The sequence below is a fragment of the Vulpes vulpes genome, chromosome 14 (assembly GCF_048418805.1).
Source record: "Vulpes vulpes isolate BD-2025 chromosome 14, VulVul3, whole genome shotgun sequence".
NCBI classification, from domain to species: domain Eukaryota; kingdom Metazoa; phylum Chordata; class Mammalia; order Carnivora; family Canidae; genus Vulpes; species Vulpes vulpes.
The window spans coordinates 3,771,860-3,787,086 of record NC_132793.1 but is presented as its reverse complement, the minus strand read 5'-3'; the positions used below and the strand labels follow the sequence as shown (position 1 = coordinate 3,787,086).

Sequence of the window (15,227 nt, the reverse complement as noted above, 5' to 3'; positions counted from 1 at the left end):
GTGACTTCATATGGTTCCCACCCCCCTATCTCCCATTCTCGAATTTGCACTCTGAACCCGGAGGCCTGATGATTTCCCAAATTCCCCCTCCACGTCTTGGCCCCTTACCCTCCCCTTCCTTCTCCCCCAGTTATCAGTATTTGACCCAAGGCTGAGATATTCTTCAAGAGGCAGTGAAAATTCCTAATTCTTCCCCATAGCTGCTGAGAACCTCTGTGGCTAGAGATGATGTTCCCTCTGGACAGGCTTTGAGACGAGGTTCCTACCTCTGTTTCAGTTGTCTGCCGGGATCACATGTCCAGAGCTGGCATCACCAAGGACTTGCTATGTGCCAGGCACTCTACAGTGATGCCCCCCTCCCCCCCGGAGACGCAGATTGGCCTCTCCAAGGACCCAGATTTGAATCAGTAATCATGCCCATGTCCCAAAGAGCAGCTTGCCCTGTGCTCTCCAGCCTGCAATGAGCATGAAAGTCACCTGGAGTTTTCTGGCTTTCCTCGTGATGCTGAGACACATTTCTCAGGTCTGGGGTAGGGCCTGAAAGTCTGCATTTCTAACAGGTTCCCAGATGATGCTTGGGGTGCTAGCCCCAGGAGCACTCTTGGAGGAGCTATTCTTTGTGCTGCCCCAAACCACATTTCATCCTTTCCAAAGGAAGCCCGGCTGTTCATAGATGAACAAAAAAAGGGTCACTGCCTATGAGTCAGGGGCATCCAGCCCTACCCCAAACCCCTGAGCCATGCAGAGTTCGGGAGGGATAGTGCCCCCAGGGAAAGTTTGCATGTGAGCCACACCAAAGAGTAAGTAGCTGGGGCACCTGGGTGGCTCAGTGGTTGAACATCTGCCTTTGGCTCAGGTCATAATCCCAGGGTCCTGGGATCAAGTCCCACATCGGGCTCCCTGTAGGGAGCCTGCTTCTCCCTCTGCCTGTGTCTCTGCCTGTTTCTCTGTGTCTCTCATGAATAAATAAATAAAATCTTTAAAGAAAAAGAGTAAGTAGTTGCTCATAGATTCTAGGAGCATATGGACATTAGTCTGCAGCCTTGTCCTCCATCAGTATTCCTGCACTGGGCTGACATGGAGTGACAGCTGCCAAGCCTGTTTCTGGGCCTCAGTCATGGTCCCAGGAGATGTGGGGTAAGGGACAAGTGTGTGTGCCTCATTGGCTGCTCCCACCTTTCCAAGACTTCAGCTTAACTAATACAACAGATAATCACTGTGTACATGTGGAGGGGAAGCTTTCCTGAAGTAGCCTGGTGGTACCAGGCTGATGCTCTGGGAGGCCTGGAGAGGTGTGCAACACCTCCTGGGCCAAACATAGCTTGGGTGAGGATCTCATTAGACCTGACTGTATTTAAAATTTTTGACTCTTAGTAGCCAAATAAATACCAGGAGATTTCACATAAAAATCTGAATTTCTAGGGGATCCTAGGGTGGCTCAGCTGTTTAGTGCTGCCTTTGGCCCAGGGCATGATCCTGGGAGTCCCTGGATCGAGTCCCACATCAGGCTCCCTGCATGGAGCCTGCTTCTCCCTCTGTGCCTCTCATGAATAAATAAATAAAATCGAAAAAAAAATCTGAATTTCTAGCTTATTTTGAAGCTGTGGGGAGAGGGTGGGCTTGCCTTCTTGCATGGCAGCAGCTGAGCAGTGGCCACCCCTGTGGGCAGTGCCTGGGCTCTGCAGCTTGCCTCAATCCCCACCTCTCCCTGTTGTGTTACATTTCAGTTTGCAAATCTTGGTCTTAACTCTGGCCTTGTGGGAGCCAAAAGACTGCTTCCCCCATCGGTGAGCTTGTCAGTAAGAGCCTGTGAGTGGGAAGATAAGGAGGGGGCATTGGTGCCAGTGTAAAACAAGGAGGGGTCTGAATCCTAGAGCCCCCCCGACTGGGTGAAATGAGGATGAGGCCATTGAAATTTTTATATTCATTGAGCATTTATTGGATGACCATGATTCAGCCGTCAGTTGTGCCTTTATTGGCTTGTGACTGTCCTTTGAGTTAATTTCAGCTTCCCAAAGCTTCGGACCTTGGCACTTGCAGATCCCTCTACCACCTCCTGCACTGCTCACCTCTGGCTCCTCATGCAGCTGGCTCCCCCTTGTCTTAGGTGTCACTATTGTGGTGGGACCTCCCTGACCTCTGTACCTCAATGTTCTCCCTCCCATCATTTCCCTTCCACTATGTGGTTTTATTACCTTCACAGCTTTTTGGCAGAATTTGTTTTTTTGAGGCATGGAATCCGTGGTAGCTTACTTTTTCAACACCAACAATGGTGAAAGGGTATGTGTGCCAGAAATGGCTTTCCCTGGTTCACCCAGGGCTAATGGAATTGGAGCTTCATTCTGAGTTTTCTGACCTAGTGTCTTCCATCATACCACCCATGATGAGTGGTTGCTAATAAGACTTGCCCTTTTAATGAAGGACACACATCTTTGGGGAGGTGTTCAGAAGGGAATATGATGCTGGGCTTTTAAGAAAAGAGTTCCCTTTAAAGGCAAATTTCTTACTAAGCCACTGATTTGATAGTATTTGGCCTGCAGAAATTTGATAAAGGAGATGACCAGTTTGTTTGACTCACACAAGGTCTCATTTTCTGGTGATGGACAGCATAGTTAGATGATAGAGCTTCTTGGAGAAGTGTCCTCTCCCTTTCTCTTTCATATTTGGTCCATCTTCAGAAACAGGGGTTCAGTGCCCAGTCTAAGTGCCAGTGTTGGGAAAATTCTGAAAGGTAGTACCTCACCTAAAGGGGCATCAAGTTCACTGTCTAGGAGGCCAAGCACAGAGCTTACTTTTTCTTTTTAGTATATTGAAATCTATCCATTTCTCACACAGTAACTTATGGACAACTTAAAACAGAAGTTATAATAACATAGGATTTGTTTAATGTATATTTACTTTTCAGAAAACCAAACAGGAAAACTTTTGATGAAGGGTCTATCATCTGTCATTCATCTGTCCATCTATCTACCTACTTAATCTATTGATCTAGTTTTCTGTTGCTGTTCTAACAAATTACCAGCTTAGTGTAAATTTTGTTTTGAACAACACCAGTTTATTATTTTATAGTTCTGTATGTAGATCAGAATTCAGTACGGGTCCCACCTGACAAAATCAAGGTGTAGCAGGGCTGTGTTCCTTCTGGAGGCTCCAGTGAAGAATCAGTTTCCTGCTCATTTGGGTGATTGGCAGAATTTTGCTCCTTGGCCAGTGGCCCCTCTTCCATATCCCAACCCAGCAGAGGTGGGCTGGGTCCCTTGCACACTTCATGTCTCTGTTCCTTCTTGTTCAGTCTCACTTTTCAGACCTAGCCTCTTCTTTCATTTTTAAGGACTCATGTGGTTAGATTGAGTTTACCTGGATAATCCAGGATACTCTTGTCACCTTGGGGTCTATGCCCTTAATCACATTCATGAAATCCCTTTTGCAGGGGAAGTCACATAGTCACAGCCCTGGGGATTAGGACATGGGCATCTCTGAGGGCGGGGGCATTATTCCACACTGCCTTTCCATCCACATGTGTATGATGTATATGTGCACGTATGCATCAATTTATGTATCTGTCTATGCACTCGTGTGCGTATGTGTGTTCTCTCATTTATCCACTCACATGTCATTTCCTTGAGAAAGAGGCCTGTTTTCTCAGTTGTCTTCACATCCACCAGAAAGTGAAATACTATAGCAGAGATTCTCTGTAGGCCTTAGCTCCCAGCACATGGTGAAACCCGTGTAGCGGAGATTCTATTCTCTTTTCCTCTTGTTTTGAAAATCATTTAAAAATGCAGGAAAGTTCAGAAAATATGTAACAGACTCCTGGGTAATGATCCAGAATTAGCAAATATTAACATTTTGTCATAGTTTCTGAGCCTTTAAAAAAATGAAATAAAATATTACATTATATAGTGTGTATTTATATTATACACATATATTCTGTGTATATATACATAAATATTATGTAGTTTTATGTATTTGGCACTGATTGTTTCAATATGTGTTTTCATACTTTGCATCAGTGAATATGCTAATAATAAATACAATTGTTTGGGTCTTTAAAACATGTATAAATATCATACTGAATTAGTCATTCTTCAGTTGATTTTTTAAACGCAGTATCATGTTTTTGAATATCTAGCCATGTTGGTCAAATTCATTCATTGTAAGTACTGTAGAGTGCTCCTTCCCATGCATATAACACATTTTATTGTCCATTCCCCTATTTATGAGCACTTAAATTGTCTCCGATTTTTTTTTTTTTTTGCTAACTTTGCAGTGAATGAATGCATATACATACATGCCTCCCTAGGCACAATGCAAGAGGTTTTTCTCAGAAATATACCTGAAACTGGAATTGCTGGGTTATCAGGTAATCACATTTTCAACTTTACATATTATTTCTGAATTGCTTTCTGGACGAGGTGTGTCACTATATTTCCTCCAGCTATGAGTGAAAGTTTGCCCTGCTCCCATATTCCTACTAATGTTTGTTATTAGGAGATTTATATGCTGTGCTCTCCCAGAATATGTAGGATTTGGTATGTATTCTAGGTTTGTGTATGTACTTTGCCATTATTTTTTTTTGTACTTTGCCATTATACATACTGTAAATATTTTCTAAAGTCTATTCTCTTGTCTTTTTTGAGCCCATTTCTATATCTTTTACCCATATAATTGCATATATCTTATCTCTTCATTCTTACTTGCATATCAGGCCTTACTTCTGGGATTGTTTTCTTCTGTCTGAAGCATATTTTTTAGAACTTCTCTAAAAGAAGAAAAATTATGTTCTCATTAGTCTGAAAATATATGTATTTCTTCCTTAGTGTTGAAAAATGTTTTTGCTGGGTATACAACCTTAGGCTGACAGTTACTTTCTCTCCACACATCAAAGCTATTACTGCACTGTCATTTGGCTTCTTTTTTTTTTTTTTTTTTTTTTTTTTTTTTGTGGCGGAAAAGTCAGCTATTAGTGTGCTCATCTCTTTTGAAGGTCTCTTATCTCTGGCTACTTTTAAGATCTTCTTTTAATCTTTGGTGTTCCATAGTTTTATTTTGATGTATGCAAGTGTATGTCACTGTTATTTATTCCATTAGGAATCCATGGGCTTTTATGATTTGTGGATTGATGTGTACCTAGAAAATTCTGAACCATCATTCTTCAAACATTGTCTCTATCCCATTCTCTGTCTTCTCTCTCTGGAACACTGAAATAAGTATCTTAGATCTTCTCTTATATGTGTCTTAACCTCTGTTTTCCATAACTTCGTCTTTCTGTGCTAAAATCTGGATATTTTTTTCAGACCGCTGTTTAAAATTTTACTAATTTTATCAACCCCCTGAGTTACTATTTTTAAAGTTCTATTAAGGTGTATTGAATTGTAATGTTTTATATATTTAAAGTGTGCAATTTAAGTTTTGACATATGATATGTACACACCTTTGAAACCAAAAGCATGATCACAATAATTATCAAAAATCCCTCAAATTTCCATATGTCCTCTCTCCTGCCATCCCCAGGTAGTCACTGGTGTGCTTTCTGTAACTATACAGCAGTCCTTTTTTCAAGAATTTTATAGAAATGGAATCACAATATATGCTCTTTTTCAGGATACGAGGTCTATGTCTTTTTCGCTCAGCCTGATTATTTTGAGGTTCATCCATGTTGCATGTGTCAATAATTCATTCCTTTTTTTTAATTCCTTTTTTTAAAAAAGAGATTTATTTTAGAGAGAGTGCATGTGAGCAAGGGGAGGGTCACAGGGAGAGAGAGAAACAGGCTTCCCACTGAGCACAGAGCCCAATACCAGGCTCGATCTTATCACCCAGAGATCATGATCTTGAGCCAAAATCATGAGTCAGATGCTTAACTAACTGAGCCATCTAGGCACCTGGTAGACATTAATGGTTTGTTCCAGTTTGGGGCTATTACAAATAAAAACTACTATAAATACCCATACACAAGTCTTTGCAGACATATACTTTATTTTCTACAGTTTTGAGTTGGTTATTTTTGTTGTTCAGGTATGATGTATGTACAATGTTATGTTAGTTTCAGGTGTATGATACAGTGATTCAACAATTCTGTACATTTCTGAATGTTGGTCACTATAAGTGTGCTCTTCCCTCCCTTCACCTATTTCACCTATCTCCCACCTGCAATGAACAGAGAAGAGACAAAGGAACAGACTCTGAAATGTATGGATATATACTTCAAATTCTCTTGAGTTAATAAGAGTCCAATGTCTGGATCGTGTGGTGGATGCCAGACTGTTTCCCAAAGCGGCTGTATTATTTCACAGTTCTCTAGCGCTGTGTGAGAGCCCCAGCTTCTCCACAGCCTTGCCAGCAAGGCAAGCTAGTGTGGCCACTCTTTTTACTTTTGACATTCTAATAGGTGTGTAGTGGTATCCCAAAAGCTAGAATTTGCATTTCCCTCATAACTAATGATATGGAGTATCTCTTCGTGTGCTTATATGCCTTTCATGTGTCTTCTTTGGTGAAGTATCTTTTCGAATCTTTTGGCCATTATAAAAATGGATTGTTTTCTTACGGAATTTTGAGAATTTCTTCTACATTCTGGTTGTAACTTGTCTGTACCTTGTTTTGTTTTTTGTTTTTTTTAAACTCTCTTAACAGGTTATTTTATTTATATATTTTTAAAGACTTCATTTAGAGAGAGAGAGAGAGCGCACAAGAGAGAGCACAAGTGGGAAGAAGGAGTAGGCTCCCCTCTGAGCGGGGAACTCCATATGGAATTCCTTCCCAGGACTCTGAGATCATGACCTGAGCTGAAGGTGGATGCTTAACCGACTGAGTCACCCAGGCACTCTTTAACAGGGTCTTTTAAAGAGCATATATTTCTAATTTTGGTGAAGTCCGATTATCATTCTTTTCTTTGGATTGTGCTTTTGGTGTCATAACCACAATGTTTTTGCCTAACTCATAGCCACAAAGGTTTTTCTCCCAGGTTTTCTTCTAAAGTTTTATACTTTTAGATTTAACATTCCAGCCTATGATCTATTTTTACTTAATTGTTCTGTATCAAGTGATGTATAGATGAAAGTTCCTATTTTTACATGTGGACATATGATTGTTTTGGTACTGTTTGTTCATCTATTTGTTTTGATGCAAGCATCACACCGTTTTGATTACACCTCCTCACCTTAAGACTTACTATAAAAGCTAAAATATCCAAGACAGGATGGTATTCGCATCAAAGTAGACAAATAGGTCAGTGGAACAGAAGAGACAGTACAGAAATAGGCCACTTGTATTTGGTCAATTGATTTTCACCAGAGCTTCAAAAGAAAGTATATAGTCTTTCCAACAGATGGTGCTGGACCTGATAAATTTTGTTACCAGTAAACTGAGCAATTACAAGGTTTACCTCATTTATTTCTCTACTCTCAAGGGATCACTGCTTTAATTACTTGATATCTCTGGTCCTGAAAACCATTCTTTCATATATTTGCCTCGTTTTTTCTTTGGGAGAATAAATCTAGTTACTGTTAAACTACGTTGGTCAGGAGAAAAAGCCCCTGGACTATTGCAATGGCCTCTTAATTGTCTCCCTCCCCCAACTTTTACTCATCTGTCGAGTGTTAAATTTGACTATTAGTGTATATTATGCTTTATTTCCAAAAAGTTACACTTAATTATTTTTCAGATCTGCTTGACCATTTTTATAGTCTTGATCTTCAGTCTTTTCTTTATTGAACTATGATTGACATACATAAAAGCTGTACATATTTAATGTATACATCTTGATGAGTTTGAAGATAAGGATACACCCATGAGACCATCTTCACATATGATGTTCTAAACTTACCTATAATTTCTAGAGGCTTCTTTCCACCTCCTTTTTTTGGACAGAATATTTGCATAGGATTTCCCCTCTTAAGTTTTTATGTATGCAGTACAGCATTGGTAACTATATGCACTGTGGTATACAGCAGTTCTTTAGGACTCATTCACTTTGCATAAGTAAAACTTTGTACTCTTTGATTAACACCTCCTGATTCCCTCTTCCTGGGGTCCCTGGCAACCACTTTCTCCTTTATGAGTTTGACTATGTTGGATTTCTGCTATAATTGGTATCATGTATGTAGTCTTTGTTCCTCTGTATCTGGCTTATTTTACTTCCAGGTTCATTTATGTTGTAGCAAATAGCAAGATTTCCTACATTTTTAAGGCTGGGTAATATTCTGTTGTATATGTACCACATCTTTTTTATCCATTCATCTGTTGACAGACATTTGGTTTGATTCCATATCTTGGCTGTTCTAAATAATGCTGGATTGAACGTGAGTGTGCAGTTACCTCTTTGAGATCCTAATTTCAATTTGTTTGGGTGTACTCCGAAGAGCATGATTGCTGGATCATAGGGGTAGTTCTGTTTTTAATTTTTCGAGGAATCTCCATACTGTTTTCCATAGTGGACATACCAGTGTACATTCCCACCAACACAATACAAGGATTCCTTTTTCTCCACATCCTTGTCAAAACTTACTATCTTTTATTTTTATTTTTTTTGATAATAGCCATCCTAACAAGTGTGAGGTGATATTTCATTGTGGTTTTGGTGTGCATTTTCCTGATGATCAGTGGTGTTGAGCATCTTTTCATGTGTCTGTTGGCCATTTCTATGACTTCTGTGGGGAAAGGTCTACTCAGGTCTTCTTATCCATTTTTTTTTAAAGTTGGGTATTTTGTTTTGTTTTTTTTTGTTTTTTTTGTTTTTTTTTGTTTTTGCTATTCAGTTATGTGAGTTCTTTATATATTTTGGGTATTATCTTCTTATCAGATAAATGATTTGCAGATATTTTCTCCCATTTTTTTAGGTTGCCTTTTCATTTTGTTGATGGTTTCCTTTGCTGTGCAGAAGCTTTTTAGTTTGATGTGGTCCTGGCTGTTTTTGTTTTTCTTGCCTTTGGTGTCATATTCAAGAAATCATTGCCAAGGCCAATACCTAGAAGCTTTTCCTCTGTGTTTTCTTTTAAAAGTTTTATAATTTCAGATCTTATGTTTAAGTCTTTAAACCATTTTGATTGATCTTTGTATATGGTATAAAATAAGGGTCCAAGTTCACTGTTTTGCATGTGCACTATTTATACATGTTTTGCATGTATAAAATAAGGGTCCAAGTTCATTGTTCTGCAGTTTTCCCAACGTCATTTTTTGAAGAGACTGTCATTTTCTCATTGTGTATTCTTGCCCCCGTTGTTGAAAATCAGTTTATGATAAATGTGTGGGTTTATTTCTCTATTCTGTCCCATTAGTCGATATGTCTGTTTTTATGCCAGTGCCACAATACTTTTATTACTATGGTTTTGTAATATATTTTAAAATCAATAAGTGTGATGTGCCTGCTCTGTTGCTCTTGCTCAAGATTGCTTTGGTTATTTGGAGTCTCTTGTGGTTCCATATGAATTTTAGAATTGTTTTTTAAAATTTCTGTAATCTTTACTTTTATTTGCAACCTTTTCTAAAAACACATTTAACATTTTACATCTGATAATGCCAACATAGGAAGTCATGGCACATCTGACTGTTTTAGGCATTAGCTCTCACTTGTAACTTTTTTCCTTGTTTGTTTTTGGACTTTTTTCTTAAAAAAAAAAGATTTTATTTATTTAATCATGAGAGACAGCGATAGAGAGGCAGAGACATAGAGGAAGAAGAGACTTGGGTTGGAGGTGTGTTTCTCCAGTAATGATATGCTTTGCTTCTGCTAGGTACCTGAGGGCATGCACTGGGCACTATATATTTTTTAAAAATTTTTAAAGATTTTATTTACTTATTCATGAGAAACACAGAGAGGCAGATACAGAGGCAGAAAGGGAGGAGCAGGCTCCATGCTGGGAGCCCAATGTGGGACTCAATCCCAGGACCCCGGGAGCATGCCCTGAGCCAAAGGCAGGTAGGTGCTCAACCGCTGAGCCACCTGGGTGTCCTTGGGCACTACTTTATTTATTTTTTTTTTAATTAACTTTTATTGGTGTTCAATTTACCAACATACAGAAAAACACCCAGTGCTCATCCCGTCAAGTGTCCACCTCAGTGCCCGTCACCCATTCCCCTCCAACACCCGCCCTCCTCCCCTTCCACCACCCCTAGTTCGTTTCCCCGAGTTAGGAGTCTTTATGTTCTGTCTCCCTTCCTGATATTTCCCAACATTTCTTTTCCCTTCCTTTATATTCCCTTTCACTATTATTCATATTCCCCAAATAAATGAGAACATACACTGTTTGTCCTTCTCCGATTGACTTATTTCACTCAGCATAATACCCTCCAGTTCCATCCACGTTGAAGCAAATGGTGGGTATTTGTCGTTTCTAATTGCTGAGTAATATTCCATTGTATACATAGACCACAGCTTCTTTATCCATTCATCTTTCGATGGACACCGAGGTTCCTTCCACAGTTTGGCTATTGTGGCCATTGCTGATAGAAACATCGGGGTGCAGGTGTCCCGACGTTTCATTGCATCTGAATCTTTGGGGTAAATCCCCAACAGTGCAATTGCTGGGTCGTAGGGCAGGTCTATTTTTAACTCTTTGAGGAACCTCCACCCAGTTTTCCAGAGTGGCTGCACCAGTTCACATTCCCACCAACAGTGTAAGAGGGTTCCCTTTTCTCCGCATCCTCTCCAACATTTGTGGTTTCCTGCCTTGTTAATTTTCCCCATTCTCACTGGTGTGAGGTGGTATCTCATTGTGGTTTTGATTTGTATTTCCCTGATGGCAAGTGATGCAGAGCATTTTCTCATGTGCTTGTTGGCCATGTCCATGTCTTCCTCTGTGAGATTTCTCTTCATGTCTTTTTGGGCACTACTTTAAATAAAATTCTTAGTTTTAGGCTTTTTTGTGTCATATGTTACATGAATTCAGATTGTAAACTCATGAGAAGAGTTTTTTTTTTTTTTTTAAGATTTTATTTATTTATTCATTCATGAGAGAGACAGAGAGAGAGACAGGCAGAGACACAGGCAGAGGGAGAAGCAGGCTCCACGCAGGGAGCCGGATGTGAGACTCGATCCCGGGACCCCAGGATCATGCCCTGGGCTGAAGGCAGGCACCAAACCGCTGAGCCACCCAGGGATCCTGAAGACTGTCTTATTGTTACAAAATTAACAGAAGAGACTTTCACCCCCTTCACTTAGGGATAAGATTGGAGTTTTTCCAGCATTTCCTGGGAAGGGTGTATTTAATTCACCTGTATTTGAAGGTATGACCCTCTGAGGACTCAGCTTTTGCAGGAGTAGAGATTGGGTCTTCCACTTGATTTGCATGTAGGGTAGATTCTGGGTTGGAATTCTGCTCTCCCTAGCCCCCAGATCATAAAAATGGAAGATTTGGCTCACCTAGTTTGGCAGATACCCTCAAAATGAAAACTCTCTTACCTTTTCAGGTTTCAGTTTTCATTTGGTATTTGATTCTTAAGTACATCTTACTTCCTAATCAGAACACCAATACATTTATATAGAAATTTTAAACATTTTTATATTTTAATTTGCATTTTTAGTTCTTTTCAATATAGGAGTAAGTATGGCGGTGGTCAGCCCAGAGTATCTAGTCGTCTGTACTGTTGGAAATGGACTTCTTTTTATCATCAAGAAGGTGAATACTTTGATGTAGTCAGGTGGAGCTGCCTTTTCCTTTATGATTATTACTTTTTGGTCTTCCTAAGAGATCTTTCCTTACTTTCAGTCTCCCAGTGTCACAAACACAAAAATACATATTCTCTTATGTTCTGTCTGTCTATATTGATGTTAGGAAGGATTTATTTTTACTTTTGTCCATATGAAAATGGGTCAGATTTGACTTTTGACCTGTTTTTAAATGCCCTTGTGAGCTAGACATGGTTTTTACATTTTAAAAGGTCATATATATATATATAGAATATGTGGTAGAGGTGGTATGTAGCCTGCAAAATCTAAGATATTTATTATCTGGATGTTTATACAAAAAGCTTGCAGACCCTTGGATTAATTTACTTTTTGTTCCTCATTTATTTGCTATATTTTAACTTCCCATTTATACCTGGAGTTTACTTCTGAGCCCTCCATTTGATTTCATTTGTCTCTTAGTTTATTGCCAACTCCAAATACCACAGTGTAATGAAAATGGCTGTTTTCGTTAATGAAAGTACATGAGCTAAAGGAGAGGGATTAGGAAATGCAGGATCAATTTTCAGAGTGGAATTGGTAAAATGTAGAAAATTCATCCTTGGATGCCTAATTGCCCTGACATTAACTAGAGGCATAGAGATTCAGAGTGCCCACAGACTACGCCTCTGCTGTGCCCAGAGCAAGCGCTGGACCATGGAATTGGATTTTATTGATTAATTTGTAACTGTGTACAGTGCTGTATGAAGCATGAAACGCTTGTTCTAGGAAGCTTCTGACAAATGGAACAATGAATTGTGAAATCCCAAGTGGATCAGAATGAGTGAGGAAGAGATTGGGGGTCACATGGGAGAAGCATGCGGTGTGAACCCTAAAATATGTGTTAATCATTGAGGATGGGAGAAGGAGAGAAAGCTAGGTGCTGAGAATATTAGATCTTTCCTTCTGAAGCAGATGTTTGTCTGTCTGAGGTACGTGTCTGTTTACTCCAGTCGTGACACAGTTTACTTGTGCAGTGAGGTAGCACTCTCAGGGGAGACAGCACAATCTCTGAGGTGAGGTGGAGATGCACACAAGAGCTGTGGTGGCTGCCATCACCCCTGGCTGAGACATCTGTCACATTCACCAGGGCTCTCCTGTTTAGTGGGACACTGGAGGTTTGCATGCTCCACTCTGCTTCCTTTTGCTTCCTTATTCCCTGTAGGATCAAATGAGAGGAACAGTATGACAACACACGTTTCCCTTCCCCGCTCCCCCCCCCCCCCCATAAGCCTGTGTGAAGGGGCCTGACCCTCTCCTTGAATCTACCTTCCTTCCCTCAGACTTGGCTGATCAAAGGGGCAGTGAATGTATGTGGGGAGGGAGGGCGTGGCTAGAGTAGGCAGGCTGGCCAGTGGCTTTCTGCCAGCCTCAAGATCCATGACACAAACTTTACCCTGCCTCCTCTTGAGAGCCACTCACTGAACTCTAGTAAAACTGGTGTCTCCTGAGTCCTTGACCTTGGCCAGCCAGCCACCAGTATCTCTGCTGGGGCTAATGTGGGGTAAAAAGGCTTTTTTCTGATCAGTTTTCCATGAGGCCTATCAACAAAAACATTGTGCTGATCTTACATAACTAGTAGTAACATAGACTCCTAAAGGAAGACCTCTGGAGAGAGACCAGGAGCGCAGGGGTTACACATCAAGTGTAGAAGCTAAATTTAAAATCTGGGCCCTAAATGGCCAGATTTATTCAAAACCCTGTGAACCACTCTGCAGGTTGGCTCACAGCGAATTAGACATAAATACAGAAACCTAGGTTGATTGTGAAGATAACCTTGAGTAAAACCGCGGTGAGAAAAAGAATGGCTCCATGGAACAATGTCACACACAAAAGCAACACTACATATTTATAAGGATCCTAGCATAGCTCAGGATGTTTGGAGCATCTCTGGGGGACATAGGCCACTGGGAGTCAGAGGAGAAGGGAAATGCTCCACTCCTGTGTCTGAGGTTGGGCTCCCCAGAAGCAGAGCCTGAGATGAGCATTCCTGGATAGGGGATTTGCAGGGGGAGGGCTCTCAGGAGTGAGGGAAGCAGACCAGGGCAAGGGAAGGATGAAACAAGGTTTGGTGTTGAGTCTCTAGTCCTGCCTGATCCCATGGGAAGCTCTGGAGTATGAGATGCACCAGAGATGGTCCTGCTCAGAGAGGAAGGGGCAGAGCTGTCATCCCTGCAACCGTCAGTCAGTGGCTAAGGGTCCTTCCTAGGGAATGTGCAAGCTCCCCCAGGCCTCTTCAGGCAAGATGGCTCCCATCAGCCAAAGAGCAGCCCTCTTGAGAAGGGGGTAAATATGAGTCATTAGCAGCCAACATCCTGGCATCTGGAATACAATATGCAGCTGAGTGAAGGCAGTTGAGACAGGTCCTCATGGCATTTGCTAAACTGCAGGAGGCCTTGTTTGGCTGGTGATGGTGACAGGCTTGCCTCCCCTGCCACACCCTGTGTCTTCATGCCCAGAGGATGATGCTCCAGGAGGGGTGCATACAGAATGTTCTAGAGAACCCAGGAGAGGGAGCAACAGACCCTGCCCATGACTAAACAAAATACTGCTTTGAAGGCAACACCAAGATCCACTTGGGCTCTCCCAAGGGCAAAAGGGCCAAGATTCCACTTTCCTGAGACCTGAATTCAGGGGCTGGGACTCTTTCACAGTCTCCTAGTGATTTTCATTGAGCAGTCCCTCACTAGGCCACTTTCCAAAATGCAAAACCTCCCTGCAGTTCAAACTGTGCCATTCTTAACACCTGCAAGCTTGTGGCAGTCACCCACTGACTTGGGGTAAAGGTGACACGGCAGCACATAGAGAAGACTTCTCCCTGCAGCCCCCCCACCCTCCTACCTCCCTTTGTCTCTATACTTTGAAATCACTCTCCGCCCAGGCCCAGCAGGAGCCCTGGCTGGTTCAGGGGCTTGTGATTAGCTCCCTACCCTGGCTCAGATAGCTCTTTCAGGAACCTGTGGACTTGACAAGCAGGGACGACTGCTTCAAAGAACAAGGCAGGCACCCCTGGGGAATGACAGCTCCTGCCCAAGGCCAGGGAGGCAGCAGTGCCATGTGAGTGGTGCCTCTCCCAAACATGGACTCCAGAAAAGATGAACAAAAAAGGCACTTTCTCATTGTTTTGATGCCATAAAAATCAGTGCCTAAGAGAATACAGCATTCTGCAGATCTTATTTAAAATTCTGTGAGCAGCCGTGGTGATTAGGGGGCTGCAGCTGGAGGCTGGCAGTAGCTCAAATGACAAAGGAGAATGGCCAGGCAGGTCGCCTCACCTTCCCTCCAGGCTGAAGAGCATCTGGGAGTAGAATTCTTGTAAACTGAGGCTTGTAAAAGAAAGGGCATCCTTGTGGCTTGACTGGGTAGAGAGAAGCAGTGAAAAGGTCTTTTCAGAGAGCTGACTACTGATGGTGGCCTATGGCAAAGTGGTATGGAGTGCTGGATCAAGGGTCTAGCTCCACCTGGCCACACAGTATTGTGTGTCTTAGGGCTCCTAGCAGCTGTGCTGCGTCTTGGTTCTTGGGCCGCAAAATGGTGGCATGAGACCAGCTTGCTGTCTGTTTTT

The 15,227-nt window shown here is 41.6% G+C and overlaps 1 protein-coding gene across 13 annotated transcripts in view; it reads left to right on the top strand.

Moving 5' to 3' along the window:
• The window catches only part of ZNF831 (zinc finger protein 831), a 108,598-nt gene that overhangs the window by 44,144 nt on the left and 49,227 nt on the right, over nucleotides 1–15,227 (top strand). The window lies entirely within an intron of this gene.